Raw genomic sequence first — 20563 nt, 5'->3', positions numbered from 1 at the left:
CACTGTATAATTACCCCCATATTCCATCACTGTATAATTACCCCCATATTCCATATCTGGATTATTACTCCCATAATCCATTACTGTATAATTCCCTGCATATTCCATCACTGTAAAATTACCCTCATATTCCATCACTATGTAATTATCCCCATATTAAACCGCTATATAATTACTCGCATATTCCATCACTGAATAATTACCCCCATATTTCATCACTGTATAATTACTCCCATATTCAATTGCTGTATAATTACTCCAATATTCCATCATTGTATAATTACTCCAATATTCCATCGCTGGATAATTACTCCCATATTCCATCATTGTATAATTACTCCCATGTTCCACTGTTGTATAATTACTCCCATATTCCATCACTGTATAATTACCCCCATATTCCATCGCTGCATAATTACCCCCATATTCCATCGCTGTATAATTACTCCCATATTCCATCGCTGGTTAATTACCCCCATATTCCATCATTGTATAATTACTCCCATATTCCATAGCTGTATAATTGCTCCCTTATTCCATCACTGGATAATCACTCCCATATTCCATCGCTGGATAATTTACTCCATATTCCATCACTGCATAATTACCCCATATTTCATTGCTGTATAATTACCCCCATGTTCCATCACTGGATAATTACCCCAGATTCCATCACTGTACAATTACCCGCATATCTCATTGCTTCATATTCCATCGCTGTATAATTACTCCCCTTCTCTATCACTGTATAATTACTCCCATGCTCCATCGCTGTATAATTAGTCTCATTCCATGTGTATAATTACCCCCATATTCCATCACTGTATAACTACCCAGCATTCCAATCATGGAGAATAACTCCCATATTCCATCACTGTATAACTATCCCAAATTCCATATCTGGATAATTACTGCCATATTCGACCACTGTATAATTATCCTATATTCCAATTCTGTATAATTACTCCCATATTCTATCACTGTATAATTATTCCATATCTGGATAATTACTCCCATATTCCATCACTGTATAATTACACCATATTAAATGAGTATAATTACCCCCATATTCCATGTGTATAATTATCCCTATATTCCATCGCTGTATAATTCTCCTCATATCCCATCACTGGATAATTACCCCCATATTCCATTGCTGTATAATTATCTCCATTTTCCATTGTTGCATTATTACTCCCATATTCCATCCTTCTATAATTACTCCCATATTGCATCACTGTATAATTACCTCCATATTCCATCACTGTATAAATACCCCAAATTCCATTGCTGGATAATTACTACCATATTCCATTGTTTTATAATTACCCCATTTTTCCATCGCTGCATAATTCCTCCCACATTCCATCACTGTATAATTATCCCCATATTCCATCGCTGGATAATTATTCCCATATTCCATCGCTGGATAATTATTCCCATATTCAATCACTTGATAATTATGCCCATATTCCATAGCTTTATAATTTACCCCATATTCCAACACTGGATAATTACCCTCAATGACCACAGCTTGTTAATTACCCCCATATTCCATCACTGTATAATTACCCCCATAGTCCATCACTGTATAAATACTCCCATATTCCATCAGTGTATAATTACTCCCATATTCCATCATTGTAAAATTACCCGCATTTTCAATCTCTGTATAATTACCCCCATATACCATCGCTGTATAATTACCCCCACATTCTATCACTGGATAATTACTCCCATATTCCATCACTTACTAATTACTCCCATGCACCATCACTTACTAATTACTCCCATCTTACATCACTGGATAATTACCCCAATATTCCATCACTGTTTAATTCCCCCATACTCCATCACTGTATAATTACCCCCATATTCCATATCTGGATAAATACTCCCGTATTCCATCACTGTTTAATTCCCCCATACTCCATCACTGTAGAATTACCGCCATATTCCATTGCTGTCTAATTACTCCCATATTCCATCGCTGTATAATTAACCCCATATTCCATCGCTGTATAAGTTGCCCCCATATTCCATCACTGTATAATTACCCCCAGATTCATCACTATATAATTACCCCCATATTCCATCATTGGATAATTACTCTCATATTCCATTACTGTATAATTACCCCCATATTCCATTGCTGGATAATTACCCTAACTGACCTCAGCTCACCAATTACCTCCATATTCCATCGCTGGATAATTACCCCCATCTCCCAACACTGGATTAATATTCCGTATTCCATCACTGTATAATTACCCCCATCTTCCATCACTGTGTAATTACCCCCATTTTCCATCGCTGTATAATTATCCCATATTCCAATTCTGTATAATTACTCCCATATTCCATCACTGTATAATTATTCCATATCTGGATAATTACTCCCATATTCCATCACTGTATAATTACACCATATTAAATGAGTATAATTACCCCCATATTCCATGTGTATAATTACCCCTATATTCCATCACTGTATAATAATCCCATATTCCAATTCTGTATAATTACTCCCATCTTCCATCACTGTATAATTATCCCATATTCCATGTCTGGATAATTACTCCTATGTTAAATCACTGTATAATTACCCCATATTCCATGTGTATAATTACCCCCATATTGCATCACTGTATAATTACCCCCATTTTCCATCACAATATAATTACCTACCCCATATTCCATCACTGTATAATTAACCCCATATTCCATTGCTGTATAGTTACCCCCATATTCCATCGCTGTATAATTACCCCCATATTCCATCGCTGTATAATTACCCCCATTTTCCATCACAATATAATTACCTACCCCATATTCCATCGCTGTATAATTACCCCGATATTCATCAGTGGATAATTACCCCCCTATTCCATCGCTGTATAAATATCCTCATATTCCATCACTGGATGATGACCAGGGCTGGTTTAGCACACTGGGTTAAATCGCTGGCTTTTAAAGCAGACCAAGGCAGACCAGCAGCACGGTTCAATTCCCAAAGCAGCCTCCCCGAACAGGCGCCAGAATGTGGTGACTAGGGGCTTTTCACAGTAACTTCATTTGAAGACTACTTGTGACAATAAGCGATTTTCATTTCATTTCATTTCTGCATAATTACCTCCATATTACGTCGCCGTACAATTACTTCCCATTTCCACCACTGTATAATTACACCCATATGCCATCACTCTATAATTACACCCATATTCCATCACTATATAAATACGCCCAAATTCCATCGCTGGATAATTACTCCCATATTCCATCGCTGGATAATTATTCCCATATTCCATCGCTGGATAATTATTCCCATATTCCATCGCTGGATAATTACTCCCATATTCCATAGCTGCATAATTTACCCCATATTCCAACACTGGATAATTAACCTCAATGGCCACAGTTCGTTAATTACCCCCATATTCCATCACTGCATAATTACCCCCATATTCCTTCACTGTATAATTACCCCCATAGTCCATCACTGTATAATTACCCCTATATTCCATCACTGGATAATTACTCCCAGATGCCATCACTGTATAATTATCTCCATTTTCCATCGTTGCATAATTACTCCCATATTCCATCCTTCTATAATTACTCCCATATTGCATCGCTGTATAATTACTCCCATATTCCATCGCTGTATAATTCTCCTCATATCCCATCACTGGATAATTACCCCCATATTCCATTGCTGTATAATTATCTCCATTTTCCATTGTTGCATAATTACTCCCCTATTCCATCCTTCTATAATTACTCCCATATTGCATCACTGTATAATTACCTCCATATTCCATCACTGTATAAATCCCCCCCATATTCCATCGCTCTATAATTACTCCCCTATTCCATCGTTGCATAATTACTCCCATATTCGATCCTTCTATAATTACTCCCATATTCCATCCTTCTATAATTACTCCCATATTGCATCACTGTATAATTACCTCCATATTCCATCACTGTATAAATACCCCCAAATTCCATTGCTGGATAATTACTCCCATATTCCATTGTTGTATAATTACCCCATTTTTCCATCGCTGTATAATTACTCCCCTATTGCATCGCTGTATAATTGCTCCCACATTCCATCACTGTATAATTATCCCCATATTCCATCGCTGGATAATTATTCCCATATTCCATCGCTGGATAATTATTCCCATATTCCATCGCTGGATAATTATGCCCATATTCCATAGCTGCATAATTTATCCCATATTCCAACACTGGATAATTACCCTCAATGACCACAGCTTGTTAATTACCCCCGTATTCCATCACTGTATAATTACCCCCATATTCCATCACTGTATAATTACCCCCATAGTCCATCACTGTATAATTATCCCTATATTCCATCTACTGTATAATTACCCCCATATTCCATCACTGTATAATTACCCCCATACTCCATCATTGGATAATTACTCCCACATTCCATCACTGTATAATTACCCCAATATCCCATCACTGGATAATTGCCCCATGTCCCATCAGTGGATAACTACCCCATATTCCATCACTGTATAATTACCCGCATATCTCATTGCTGTATAATTATCACCATATTCCATCACTGTATAAATACTCCCATATTCCATCAGTGTATAATTACTCCCATATTCCATCATTGTAAAATTACCGGCATTTTCAATCTCTGTATAATTACCCCCATATACCATCGCTGTATAATTACCCCCACATTCTATCACTGGATAATTACTCCCATATTCCATCACTTACTAATTACTCCCATCTTACATCACTGGATAATTACCCCCATATTCTATCACTGGATAATTACTCCCATATTCCATCACTTACTAATTACCCCCATGCACCATCACTTACTAATTACCCCCATATTCCATTGCTGGACAATATCCCCATATTCCATCACTGGATAATTACCCCCATATTCCATCACTGTTTAATTCCCCCATACTCCATCACTGTATAATTACCCCCATATTCCATATCTGGATAAATACTCCCGTATTCCATCACTGTTTAATTCCCCCATACTCCATCACTGTATAATTACCACCATATTCCATTGCTGTCTAGTTACCCCCATATTCCATCACTGTATAATTACTCCCATATTTCATCGCTGTATAATTAACCCCATATTCCATCGCTGTATAAGTTGCCCCCATATTCCATCACTGTATAATTACCCCCATATTCCATCATTGGATAATTACTCATATTCCATTACTGTATAATTACCCCCATATTCCTTCGCTGGATAATTATCCTAATTGACCTCAGCTCACCCATTACCTCCATATTCCATCGCTGGATAATTACCCCCATCTCCCAACACTGGATAAATACTCCCGTATTCCATCACTGTATAATTACCCCCATATTCCATCGCTGGATAGTTTCCCACATATTCCATCGTTGGATCGTTACCCCCATATCTCATTGCTGGATAATTACTTCCATAATCCATTATTGGATAATTACTCATGTCACAGTTTTCTAATTACCCCCATATTTTGCTGCTGGATATTAACCCCCATGTACCATCACTTTCTAATTCCCTCATTTTCCATTGCTATAGAATTACCCTCTTATCATTGCTGGATAATTACCCCGATATATCATTGCTGGATAATTACCGCCATGTATCATCACTGGATAATTAACCTCAGATATTATCACTGGATAATCCTCCCCATTTATGATCACTGGATAATTGTACCTATTTCATCATTGAATATTTACCATAAGTATCATTACTGGATAATTACTCTGAGATGTCATCTCTGGATAATTACCCGCAGATATCATCACTGGATAATTATCCCCTACACCATCAGTGGATATTTACCATAAGTATCATTGCTGTATAATTACTCCCAGATATCATCACTGGATAATTGAATGCAAAAAGTATCATTACTGGATAATTACCGCAAGTATTATCGTGAGCTTATTACCCCATATATCATCACTGGATACTTAACCCCAAATATCTTCTGATAATTATTGTGAATATAATCACTGTATACTTATCATCACCAAATATCATCACTAGGTAATTACCCCCAAATATCATCACTGGTTAATTACCCCCAAATATCATCGCGAGATAATTACCACCATCTTTCAGCACTGGATAATTACTCCCAAATAATGCTGGATAATTACCCCAAATATTATCACTAGGATACATTTATCAAACTATCATCATTAGACAATGCCCCAATATATGATCACTGGATAATTACCACAAATATCTCTGGATAATTACCCCCAATAACATCACTGGATCATTGCCACCAAATATCATCACTGGATAATTTCACACATCTTTCATCACTGACTAATTACCCCCAAATATCACTGGATATTTACCTGAAATATTATAATTATCCACTTATATTATTACTCTCAAATATCTTTGGATAATTGCCTGACATAATATCACTGGGCAATTGCTCCCAAATCTCTTCATTGGATAATCACCCTCAAATACCATCACTTGATAATTGCCCCCAAATGTCATCTCTAGGTAATTTCCCCCAAATAAAGTTGCTGGGTAATTATCCCCATCTTTCATCACTCGCTAATTACCAAAATATCATCACTGGACAATTACCCAGATAGCATCATTCACATATTACCCAGAAACCATCAATGGACAATTACCCAGATATCATCATTCGCTAATTACCCAGATAGCATCACTGATAATTACCCAGATATCATTCGCTAATTACCCAGAAATCATCACTGGACAATTACCCAGATATCATCATTCACTAATTACCCAATAGTATCACTGGACAATTACCCAGATATCGTCATTCGCTAATTACCCAGTTTTATCACTGGATAATTATCCAGATATCATCAGTCGCTTATTACCCAGATATCATCACTGGATAATTACCCAGATATCATCATTCGCTAATTACCCAGATATCATCACCGGACAATTACCCAGATATCATCATTCACTAATTACCCAGATATCATCACTGGATAATTACCCAGATATCATCATTCACTAATTACCCAGATATCATCACCGGACAATTACCCAGATATCATCATTCACTAATTACCCAGATATAATCACTGGATAATTACCCAGATATCATCATTCTCTAAATACCCAGATATCATCACTGGATAACTACCCAGATATCATTACTGACTAATTACCCAGATATCATCACTGGATAATTACCCAGATATAATCATTCGCTAATTACCCAGATATCATCACTGGATTCAACTTTGATAAAGGGTCAACTGGACTCGAAACGTTAGCTCTTTTCTCTCCGTACAGATGTTGCCAGACCTGCTGAGGTGTTCCAGCATTTTCTCTTTTGGTTTCAGGTTCCAGCGTCAACAGCAATTTGCTTTCATCAATGGATAATTACCCAGATATCATCACTGGATAATTACCCAGATATCATCATTTGCTAATTACCCAGATAGCATTACGGGACAATTATCCAGTTATCATCACTGACTTATTACCCAGATAGCATCACTGGATAATTACCCTGATATCATAATTTGCTAATTACCCAGATAGCATCACTGGACAATTACCCAGATATCATCACTGGATAATTACCCAGATAGCATCACTGGATAATTACCCAGACATCATCGTTCGCTTATTACCCAGTTAGCATCACTGGACAAATACCCAGATATCATCACTAACTAATTACCTAGATAGCATCACTGACTAATTATCCAGATGTCATCATTCGCTAATTACCCAGTTAGCATCACTGGACAAATACCCAGATATCATCACTAACTAATTACCTAGATAGCATCACTGACTAATTACCCAGATATCATCACTGGACAATTACCCAGATATCATAATTCGCAAATTACTCAGATGGATGGTTTAGCTCAATGGGCTAGGCAGCTGGTTTGTAATGCAGAACAAGGCCAGCAGTGCGGGTTCAATTCCCGCACCAGCTTACCCGAAAAGGTGCTGGAATGTGGCGACTAGGGGCTTTTCACAATAACTTCATACTTGTGACAATAAAAGATTATTATTATTGGCATCAGTGGACAATTACCCAGTTATCATCATTTGCCAATTACCCAGATAGCATCACTGGACAATTACCCAGATATCATCATTTACCAATTACCCAGATAGCATCACTGGACAATTACCCAGATATCATAATTTGCCAATTACCCAGATAGCATCATTTGCCAATTACCCAGATAGCATCACTGGACAATTATCCAGATATCATCATTTGCCAATTACCCAGATAGCATCACTGGACAATTACCCAGATATCATAATTTGCCAATTACCCAGATAGCATCATTTGCCAATTACCCAGATAGCATCATTTGCCAATTACCCAGATAGCATCACTGGATAATTGCCCAGATAGCATCATTTGCCAATTACCCAGATAGCATCACTGGACAAATACCCAGATAGCATCACTGGACAAATACCCAGATATCATCATTCGCTAATTACCCAGATATCATCATTTGCCAATTACCCAGATAGCATCACTGGACAAATACCCAGATACCATCATTTGCTAATTACCCAGAAAGCATCACTGGATAATTACCCAGATATCATCATTCGCTAATTACCCAGATATCATCATTTGCCAATTACCCTGATAGCATTACTGGACAATTACCCAGATATCATCATTTGCTAATTACCCAGATATCATCACTGACTAAGTACCCAGATAGCATCACTGGCCAATTACCCTGATATGATAATTCGCTAATTACCCATATATCATTATTCGCGAATTATTTCCATCTATCATCGCTTATCCCCATTTCTCATCACTGGGTAATTATTCCCATATAATATCTCTCACTAATTACCCTCATATATCATCGCTGACCAATTTGCTCCTTATATAATCACTGCCTGACTGCCCCTCCCATGTAACATCACTCGTTAATTACACTTAATTACTAAGACAATCAGTTTCCTCCAAATGAGAGAAAATCCTGTCTCGAAGAATCCTCTTCACTAATTTCCCTCCCACTGATGTAAGGTTACCAGCCTGCAATGTCCTGGATTATCCTTGCTACCTTCTTGAACAAAGGAACAACATGAGCTATTCTTCAGTCCTCTGGGGCCTCACCTTTCGCCAGTGAGGATACAAAGATTCATATTAAGACCCCAGCAATTTCCTCCCTTGCCTCCCTCCATATTCTGGGGTAGATTCCATCAAGCCCTGGGACTTATCTACCTTTGTGTTTTCAAGACGCCCAACACCTCCTCCTTTTTGATCTCAATGTGACCCAGGCTATCTGCACACCCTCCCCCAGACTCATCATCCACTAAGTCCTCTTTGGTGGATATTGATGCGAAGAACTCATTCAGTACCTTGCCCATTTCCTTTGGTCCCACATATAGATTCCCTCTCCTGTCCTTGAGAGGACCAACCCTTTCCTTGGCTACACTCTTGCTCTTTATATACATGGGAGTTTCCTTAATCCTGCTGGCCAATGACTTTTCATGACCCCTTTTAGCCCTCCTGACTCCTTGCTTAAATTCCTTAATAATTTCCTTATATTCCTCACGGGGCTTAGTCTGTTCCCAGCCTTCTAGCCAGTACAAATGCTTACTTTTCCTTTGGACTAGGTGGCAAGTAACAGTTGTACCACACAAGTACCAGGGAAAGACCATCTCCAACAAGAGAAAATCTAGCCATTACCCCTTGACAGTCAATGGCATTACCATTGCTGAATCCCCCACAATCAGCATCCTGGAGGTCACCATTCACCAGAAAATGAACTGGGCCAGCCATATAAATACAAAAACAGATCAGATGCTGGGGATTGTGCGGTGACTAACTCACTGACTCCCCAAAGCCTGTCCATCTATGTGGTATAAGTTAGGAGTTTGATGGAATACTCTCCATTTGTCTGGATGAGTACAGCTCCAACAACTCTTAAGAAGCTCAACACCATCCAGGACAAAGCAGCCCAAGCTTGATTGCTACCCCGTCCACAAACATTCACTCCCTACACCAGCGACACACAGTGGCAGCCATGTGTACCATCTACAAGAGACACTGCAGAAAGTCACAAAAGTTCCTTCGGCAGCACCTTCCAAATACACAACCACTATCTAGAAGGACAAGGGCAGCAGATACCTGGGTATACCACCACCTGGAGGTTCCTCTCCAAGTCACTCACCACCCTGACTTGGAAATATATCGGCCATTCCTTCACTGTCGCTGGCGCAACCTCCTGGAACTCCCTCCATAACAGCACTGTGAGTGTACTTAATCTGATAATTCCAATTGAGGCCAGATTAGGCAAAACAAAGGTCTACATTTGAATAGAAAAAAAGCTCCAGTGGTGGCTATTGTCCCAACCCAGAACCATCAGGAACGTCAGTCCAGGTCTGCGTCACAGTATTTAAGATCCCACTAGCGAGCCCCTATTGGGCGGTATTCAAGAAGGCAGCTGACCACCACCTTCTCAAGGGGCAATTGGCAATTAATTCCTGGTGCCCCTTACTTCCCAAGAACAAGTAAAAGAAACCTGCTAATTAGCCACATATATCAACGATAATTACCTGCCATAAATCATCACTCATTAATTAGTTTGATGTTTCATCACTTTCTAATTGGCATCATATATCCCCAATGGCTAAATCCCCACTTATTACTGATTGTTATTACTCCCATATCTGCTCACTTGCCGATTAGCTCCGATCTGTATCATCACTCACTAATTATCCCCTATTGTAAGGTACAAACATCACAGGGGCGATTCTCCGAGCCCCGCGTCGGGCCGGAGAATCGCAGCAATCACGCCACGACGCCGGCGCGCGATTCTCCAAGGTGCGGAAAATCGGCGCCATTTGCGCCAGCGCATTTGGCGCGGCGCTGGCCGCGGGCCGCTGGAATCGACGGGGCCACCGATTCTCCGGCCCAGCTGGGGCGAGCGGCCGTGCCGATACGAAAGGGTCCCACCGGCGCCGTTCCCCCCTGGTCGCTGCTGGCGGGAACTCTGCGAGGACGGTCGGGGGGCGGCGGCCTGTTTGGGGGCGGGGGGGGGGGCTCCTTCACCGATCGGCGGGCCGACCTTTCCCCCCCTGGGCCTACTTCCTGGCATGGCCGGCCCCTGAACACCGACCCCATGTTGAGTCGGGGCCGGCGCGAAAGAAGTTACCCGCGCAGGTTGGCGGGGCCCAACTGCGCATGCGCAGATTGGCATGGCGCAAATTTGGCGCTGCGAAAGGAGGCTAGAGTGGCGTGAACCATTCCAGCGCCGTGCTGGCCCCTGTGGGGGCCAGAATAGGTCATTCCCGGGCCCGGTTCGCGCCGTTGTGAAATGCGACGGTGTTGACGACGGCGCGAACACTTGGGCTCCATATTGGAGAATTGCCCCCCACATGTACAGGGTGTAATAGTCGAATGCATTGTGGGTGGCATGGTAGACAGTCGTTAGCACTTTTGCCTCACAGCGCCAGGGTCCCATGTTCGATTTCCAGCTTGGGTCACTGTCTGTGTGGACTCTGCACATTCTTCCCGTGTCTGTGGATTTCCTCCTGGTGCTCCGGTTTCCTCCCACAAGTCACGAAAGACGTGTTGTTAGATAATTTGGACATTCTGAATTCTCCCTCTGTGTACCCGAACAGGCGCTGGAATGTGACGACTAGGGGCTTTTCACAGTAACTTCATTGCAGTGTTAATGTAAGTCAACTTGTGACAATAAAGGTTATTATTACAGACCAAGAGTCTTCAACCGCTTCTCGTAAGAAAAGCCCTTCATTCCCAGGATCTTTTTTGTGAACCCCCTCTGGACCCCCTAATCATGGCAGAGCGTCTGCCTCAAAGGCAATTAACTGCACTGTCCCCATATCTCTTAATATTTTTTTTATAAATGTCGAGTACACAATTCTTTTTTTTTTCCAATTATGGGGCAATTTAGCATGGGCAATCCATCTACCCTGCACATCCTTGGATTGTGGGGGTGAAACCCACGCAGACACAGGGAGAAAGTGCAAACTCCACACGGACAGTGAGTCAGAGCCAGGATTGAACCCAGATCCTCGGTGCCGTGCTAACCACTGCACCACCGTGCCGCCCCATATCCCTTAATGTTATTGGTAATGCATGTTCACCATAACACCCAGCTCCCTCGGAATGGAAAGCAAACTCTCTCTCGCAATTTCAAAAACATTCGCCTCTTTGCCTTTTTGCACTGGTTGCATTGTGGAGTGTGTAACTTTGTGCGTCACGACATTGTCCTCCGCTGTCATGTTCTTGTTCACTCACTCAACCTATTTATACCCCTCTGTATCTTCTACGTGCCACTTACATCCTCCTCTGCTAAATTTGTATCGTCAGCAAAATTGGATACGTTACAGTCAGTCGCCCTCATCCCAGACATGAATATAGATTGTAAATAGCTGAGGCCCAAGCATTGGTTCTCAGGGTTCTACAGATCAGAACATGCCAGCCCGGAAAAGTCACATTTATTCCTACTCCCTGCTTTGTTCCCATCGATCAATCTTAGTCCACTCCAGCATATTAACCTCAATTCTATGAATCTTCAATTGTATTTTCTCCTTGGGCGGCACGGCATTTAAATATTTTTTCTTTAATTGAACTATGTTTCCTGCCCTGTATTTCTCCGATTGTTGAATCCAATTTTTGGATCCTTCGGGTGCTCTGGTTTCCTACCACAGTCCAAAGATGTGCAGGTGAGGTGGATTGGCCACACTAAATGCCCCTTACTCCCCAAAGATGTGCAGGTGAGGTGGATTGGCCACACTAAATGCCCCTTACTCCCCAAAGATGTGCAGGTTAGGTGGATTGGCCACACTAAATGCCCCTTACTCCCCAAAGATGTGCAGGTGAGGTGGATTGGCCACACTAAATGCCCCTTCCTCCCCAAAGATGTGCAGGTGAGGTGGATTGGCCACACTAAATGCCCCTTACTCCCCAAAGATGTGCAGGTTAGGTGGATTGGCCACACTAAATGCCCCTTACTCCCCAAAGATGTGCAGGTGAGGTGGATTGGCCACACTAAATGCCCCTTCCTCCCCAAAGATGTGCAGGTGAGGTGGATTGGCCACACTAAATGCCCCTTCCTCCCCAAAGATGTGCAGGTGAGGTGGATTGGCCACACTAAATGCCCCTTACTCCCCAAAGATGTGCAGGTTAGGTGGATTGGCCACACTAAATGCCCCTTCCTCCCCAAAGATGTGCAGCTGAGGTGGATTGGCCACTCTAAATGCCGCTTACTCCCCAAAGATGTGCAGGTTAGGTGGATTGGCCACACTAAATGCCCCTTACTCCCCAAAGATGTGCAGGTTTGGTGCATTGGCCATAACTTTTTATTAAAACAGTACAAAATATATACAAGGCCAAACAGTACAAACACTAATTTTGTTTTGGAGAAACAGGGTACCCTCCCCTCAGTACCAACATATGGGGAGGGGGGTAGGATACTCTGATTATTAAAACAGTTCACAACACAGTTGTACAAAAAAACAAGCACTAAACATTGCGCTGGAGAGACCAGATACCCTCACCTCTGTACCAACAGAAGGGAAAGGAAGGGGGATGGTGGGGAGAGAGGGGAAAGGAGGGTGGTGGGGAGGGACGGATTTTGGGTGTTGCCGGAGGGGGAGGGGGGCCCAAAAGGACACTGCCTGAACTATCTACGGAGGCAGAAAAACTAAAGTTACCCATGATTGTCCAATGATGTGCAGGCTCGGTGCATTGGCAATGCTAAATGCCCCTTAGTGTCCAAAGATGTCAGGTTATGTGGATAGACCATGCTAAATTTCCTCTTAGTGTCCAAAGATGTGCAGGTTAGGTTATAAGGTAAGGGGATAGGGCGGGGGAGTGGGCCTGAGTAGGGTGCTCTTTCGACGGGCCGGTGCACACTTGCTAGGCAGAATGGTCTCCTTCTGTACATTGGGCTTCTTTGATTTGATGAAGTTCTCCCTCCCTAATTATAATTCCACCTCACTGGTCCTATATCATTCCCCTTCAGCAAGGTAAACATATTTAGATTTCTGTATAAATGTTCACAGGCTGCTTTTCTATCTCCAATTTGCTAGACATGCATATCAAGCTTACTTTGGCTGGCTTTAAGAATCTAGTTTACAACTTCACTAAGTCACTTCCACATATCATCACTTCATAAATACCACATCTATCATCACTCTCTAAATACCCCCATATATCATCACTCCATAAATACCACATTTATCATCATTTCATAAATACCCCCATATATCATCACTTCATAAATCCTCCATATATCATCACTCCATAAATACCACATTTATCATCATTTCATAAATCCCCCATATATCATCACTTCATAAATCCTCCATATATCATCACTCCATAAATACCACATTTATCATCATTTCATAAATCCCCCATACATCATCACTTCATAAATCCTCCATATATCATCACTCCATAAATACCACATTTATCATCATTTCATAAATCCCCCATATATCATCACTTCATAAATACTCCATATGTCATCACTTCATTAATCCCCCATATATCATCACTCCATAAATATCGCCATATATCATGACTTCATAAATACCCCCATATATCATCACTCCCTAAATACCCCCATATATCATCACTTTATAAATACCGCCATGTATCATTTCATAAATCCCCCATATATCATCACTTCATAAACACTCCATATATCATCACTTCCTAAATACCCCCTTGTATCATCACTTCATAAATACCCCATATATCATCATTTCTTAAAAAGACCCAATATAATCACTTCATCAATATCCCATAAATCATCACAATCTAAATCCCCCCATTTATCACTTCATAAATCCCCCCATACATCATCACTTCATAAATCCCCCCCATTTCTCATCACTTCCTAAATACCCCCATATGTCACCCCTTCATAAGAACCACATTTATCATCTCTTCATAAATATCCCCATGTAGCATCATTTAATAAATACACCATATATCTCAACTTCATAAATACTCCATATATCATCACTTCATAAATACACCCATGTACCATCATTTAATAAACATCCCTATGTATCATCAATTCATAAATACTCCATATATAAGAACATAAGAACTAGGAGCAGGAGTAGGTCATCTGGCCCCTCGAGCCTGCTCCACCATTCAATGAGATCATGGCTGATCTTTTGTGGACTCAGCTCCACTTTCAAAATCCCCCCCATTTCTCATCACTTCCTAAATACCCCCATATGTCACCCCTTCATAAGAACCACATTTATCATCTCTTCATAAATATCCCCATGTAGCATAATTTAATAAATACACCATATATCTCAACTTCATAAATACTCCATATATCATCACTTCATAAATACACCCATGTATCATCATTTAATAAACATCCCTATGTATCATCAATTCATAAATACTCCATATATAAGAACATAAGAACTAGGAGCAGGAGTAGGCCATCTGGCCCCTCGAGCCTGCTCCACCATTCAATGAGATCATGGCTGATCTTTTGTGGACTCAGCTCCACTTTCCGGCTCGAACACCATAACCCTTAATCCCTTTATTCTTCAAAAAACGATCTATCTTTATCTTAAGAACATTTAATGAAGGAGCCTCTACTGCTTCACTGGGCAAGGAATTCCATAGATTCACAACCCTTTGGGTGAAGAGGTTCCTCCTAAACCCAGTCCTAAATCTACTTCCCCTTATTTTGAGGCTTTGCCCCCTAGTTCTGCTTTCACCCGCCAGTGGAAACAACCTGCCCGCATCTATCCTATCTATTCCCTTCATAATCTTATACGTTTCTATAAGATCCCCCCTCATACTTCTAAATTCCAACGAGTAATGTCCCAGTCTACTCAACCTCTCCTCGTAATCCAACCCCTTCAGCTCTGGGATTAACCTAGTGAATCTCCTCTGCACACCCTCCAGTGCCAGTACGTCCTTTCTCAAGTAAGGAGACCAAAACTGAACACACTACTCCAGGTGTGGCCTCACTAACACCTTATACAATTGCAGCAGAACCTCCCTAGTCTTAAACTCCATCCCTCTAGCAATGAAGGACAAAATTCCATTTGCCTTCTTAATCACCCGTTGCACCTGAAAACCAACATTTTGCGACTCATGCACTAGCACACCCAGGTCTCTCTGCACAGCAGCATGTTTTAATATTTTATCATTTAAATAATAATCCCTTTTGCTGTTATTCCTACCAAAATAGATAACCTCACATTTGTCAACATTGTATTCCATCTGCCAGACCCTAGCCCATTCACTTAGCCTATCCAAATCCCTCTGCAGACTTCCAGTATCCTCTGCACTTTTTGCTTTACCACTTATCTTAGTGTCGTCTGCAAACTTGGACACATTGCCCTTGGTCCCCAACTCCAAATCATCTATGTAAATTGTGAACAGTTGTGGGCCCAACACTGAACCCTGAGGGACACCACTAGCTACTGATTGCCAACCAGAGAAACACCCATATCATCATTTCATAAATACCCCCATGTATCATCACTTTATAAACATCCCCATGCATGATCAATTCATAAATCCCCCCCTTGTATCATAACTTCATAAATACCCCAAAAATCATCACTTCATAAATCCCCACATACATCATCACTTCATAAATCCCCCCCATGTATCATCACTTCCTAAATACCCCCATATGTCACCCCTTCATAAGAACCACATTTATCATCACTTCATAAATATCCCCATGTATCATCATTTAATAAATCCCCCATATATCTCAACTTCATGAATACTCCATATATCATCACTTCATAAATACCCCCATGTCCCATCACTTCATAAATATCCCCGTATGTCATCGCTTCATAAATCCCACCATATATCACTTCAAAAATCCCCCCCAATATCATCACTTCAGCCATCCCCCATATATCACTTCATACATTCCCCATATATCATCACTTCATAAATCCCCCATATATCATCACTTCATGAATACCCTCATATATCATCACTTAATAAATCCCCATATATCATCACTTCATAAATACCCCCATATATCATCACATCACAAATATTCGCATATACCATCACTTCAAATAAATTGCACCATGTATCATCATTTCATAAACCCCCCAAAGATCATGACTTCTTAAATACTCCATATGTCATCACTTCACAAATACCCCATATATCATCACTTCACAAATATCCCGATATATCATCGCTTCATAAATACGCCATGTATCATCATTTCATAAATCCCCCCTATATCACCACTTCATAAATACCCCCATATATCACCACTTCACAAATATCCCCATATATCATCACTTCATAAATAACCCCTTGTATCATCATTAAATAAATCCCCCATATATCTTCACTTCATAAATTCTCCATGTATCATCACTTCATAAATACCCCCATAAATTGTCACTTCATAAATACTCCATACATCACCACTTCCTAAATACCCCATGTGTCATCACTGCCTAAATACCCCCATGTATCATCATTTCATAAATCCCCCGTATATCATCACTTCATAAATACCGCCATGTATCATCATTTCATAAATCCCCCATATATCACCACTTCATAAATACCGCCATGTATCATCATTTCATAAATCCCCCATATATCATCACTTCATAAACACTCCATATATCGTCACTTCATAAATACCACCATATATCATCAATTCATAAATACCCCATATATCATCACTTCGTAATACCCCATGTATCATCATTTCGTAAATCTCCCATATATCATCACTTCATAAATACTCCATATATCATCTTCATAAAACCCCCCATATACCATCACTTCATAAATACTCCATATATCATCACTTCATAAACCCCCCATATATCGTCACTTCATAAATACTCCATATATCATCACTTCATAAATCCCCCATATATCAATTCATAAATACCCCATATATCATCACTTCATAAATACCCCCATATATTATCAGTTCATAAATACCCCATATATCATTACTTCATAATACCCCATATATCATCACTCCATAAGTACCCCCATGTATCATCATTTCATTAATCTCCCATATATCATCACTTCATAAACACTCCATATATCATCACTTCATAAATCCCCCCATATAACATCACTGCATAAATACTCCATGTATCATCACTTCATAAATTCCCCCATATATCATCACTTCATAAATACCCCCATGGATCATTACTTCATAAACCCCCCATATATAATCACTTCATAAATCCCCCCATATATTATCGCTTCATAAATCCCCCCCATTAAGCATGACTTCATACATCCCCCATATATCATCACTTCACTGATTACCCTTTATATCATCACTTCATAAATATCCCCTCTATCATCACTTCATAAATTCCCCCCCATATATCATCACTTCATAAATCCCCCATATATCATCCATTCAGAAATCCCCCTTATATCATCAGGGGCTGGTTTAGCATGGGGTTAAATTGCTGGCTTTGAAAGCAGACCAAGGCAGGCCAGCAACACGGTTCAATTCCCGTACCAGCCTCCTCCGTAACAGGCGCCGGAATGTGGCGACTATGGGCTTTTCACAATAACTTCATTTGAAGCCTACGAGTGACAATAAGCGATTTTCATTTCATATATCATCAATTCGTAATTCCCCCATAGAACACAGAAAAATACAGCACAGAACAGGCCCTTCGGCCCACGATGTTGTGCCAAACCTTTGTCCTAGATTAATCATAGATTATCATTGAATTTACAGGGCAGAAGGAGGCCATTCGGCCCATTGAGTCTGCACCGGCTCTTGGAAAGAGCATCCCACCCAAAGTCAACACCTCTACCCAACACTAATGGCAATTTTGGACCCTAAGGGCAATTTATCATGGCTAATCCACCTAACCTGCACACCTTTGGACTGTGGGAGGAAACTGGAGCACCCGGTGGAAACCCACGCAGACACGGGGAGGATGTGCAGACTCTGCACAGACAGTGACCCAAGCCGGAATCGAACCTGGGACCCTGGAGCTGTGAAGCAATTGTGCTATCCACAATGCTACCGTGCTGCCCTTAAGAACAAATAAATCTCCACTATATCATTTTACCGTAATCCATGTACCTATCCAATAGCTGCCTGAAGGTCCCTAATGTTTCCGACTCAACTACTTCCACAGGCAGTGCATTCCATGCCCCCACTACTCTCTGGGTAAAGAACCTACCTCTGACATCCCCCCGATATCTTCCACCATTCACCTTAAATTTATGTCCCCTTGTAATGGTTTGTTCCACCCGGGGAAAAAGTCTCTGACTGTTTACTCTATCTATTCCCCTGATCATCTTATAAATCTCTATCAAGTCGCCCCTCATCCTTCTCCGTTCTAATGAGAAAAGGCCTAGCACCCTAAACCTTTCCTCGTAAGACCTACTCTCCATTCCAGGCAACATCCTGGTAAATCTCCTTTGCACCTTTTCCAAAGCTTCCACATCCTTCCTAAAATGAGGCGACCAAAACTGTACACAGTATTCCAAATGTGTCCTTAACAAAGTTTTGTACAGCTGCATCATCACCTCACGGCTCTTAAATTCAATCCCTCTGTTAATGAACGCTAGCACACCATAGGCCTTCTTCACAGCTCTATCCACTTGAGTGGCAACTTTCAAAGATCTATGAACATAGACCCCAAGATCTCTCTGCTCCTCCACATTGCCAAGAACTCTACCGTTAACCCTGTATTCCGCATTCATATTTGTCCTTCCAAAATGGACAACCTCACACTTTTCAGGGTTAAACTCCATCTGCCACTTCTCAGCCAGGCTCTGCATCCTATCTATGTCTCTTTGCAGCCGACAACAGCCCTCCTCACTATCCACAACTCCACCAATCTCCACCCATATATCATAAATACGCCCATGGATCGCAACTTCATAAATACCACATTTATCATCACTTTATAAATCCCACATATATCAGCAGTTCAAAATTCCCCTTGCATCATCAAATCATAAATCCACCAAAGATCACCACTTCATAAATACCGCATATATCATCACTTCATAAATACCCTCATATATCATCACTTCATAAGCACCCCCATATATCATCACTTCAAAATCCCCATATATCATCACTTCATGAATCCCCCATATATCATCACTTCATAAATACTCCCATGTATCATCACTTCATGAATCCCCCATATATCATCACTTCATAAACACTCCATATATCATCACTTCATCAATCCTCCCATGTATCATCACTTCCTAAATACCCCCATATATCATCACTACATAAACCTGCCCATACATCACTTCATAAATCCCCCCATATATCACCACTTCATAAACCCCCCCCCATATATCATCAATTCATTATTCCAACATATATCATCACTTCATAAATCCCCCATATATCACCACTTCATAAATCCCCCCCATATATCACCACTTGATAAATACCCCATATATCATCACTTCATAAATCCCCCATATATCACCACTTCATAAATCCCCCCATATATCACCACTTGATAAATACCCCC

The 20563-nt window shown here is 40.8% G+C and overlaps 1 long non-coding RNA gene across 1 annotated transcript in view; it reads left to right on the top strand.

The window, feature by feature from the left end:
* Nucleotides 1–20563, top strand: part of LOC140386612 (uncharacterized) — a 244569-nt gene that overhangs the window by 212326 nt on the left and 11680 nt on the right. The window lies entirely within an intron of this gene.

The sequence above is a fragment of the Scyliorhinus torazame genome, chromosome 12 (assembly GCF_047496885.1).
Source record: "Scyliorhinus torazame isolate Kashiwa2021f chromosome 12, sScyTor2.1, whole genome shotgun sequence".
NCBI classification, from domain to species: Eukaryota; Metazoa; Chordata; class Chondrichthyes; order Carcharhiniformes; family Scyliorhinidae; genus Scyliorhinus; species Scyliorhinus torazame.
The sequence above is the reverse complement of the archived record's forward strand: the minus strand, read 5'-3'. Positions and strand labels throughout refer to the sequence as shown.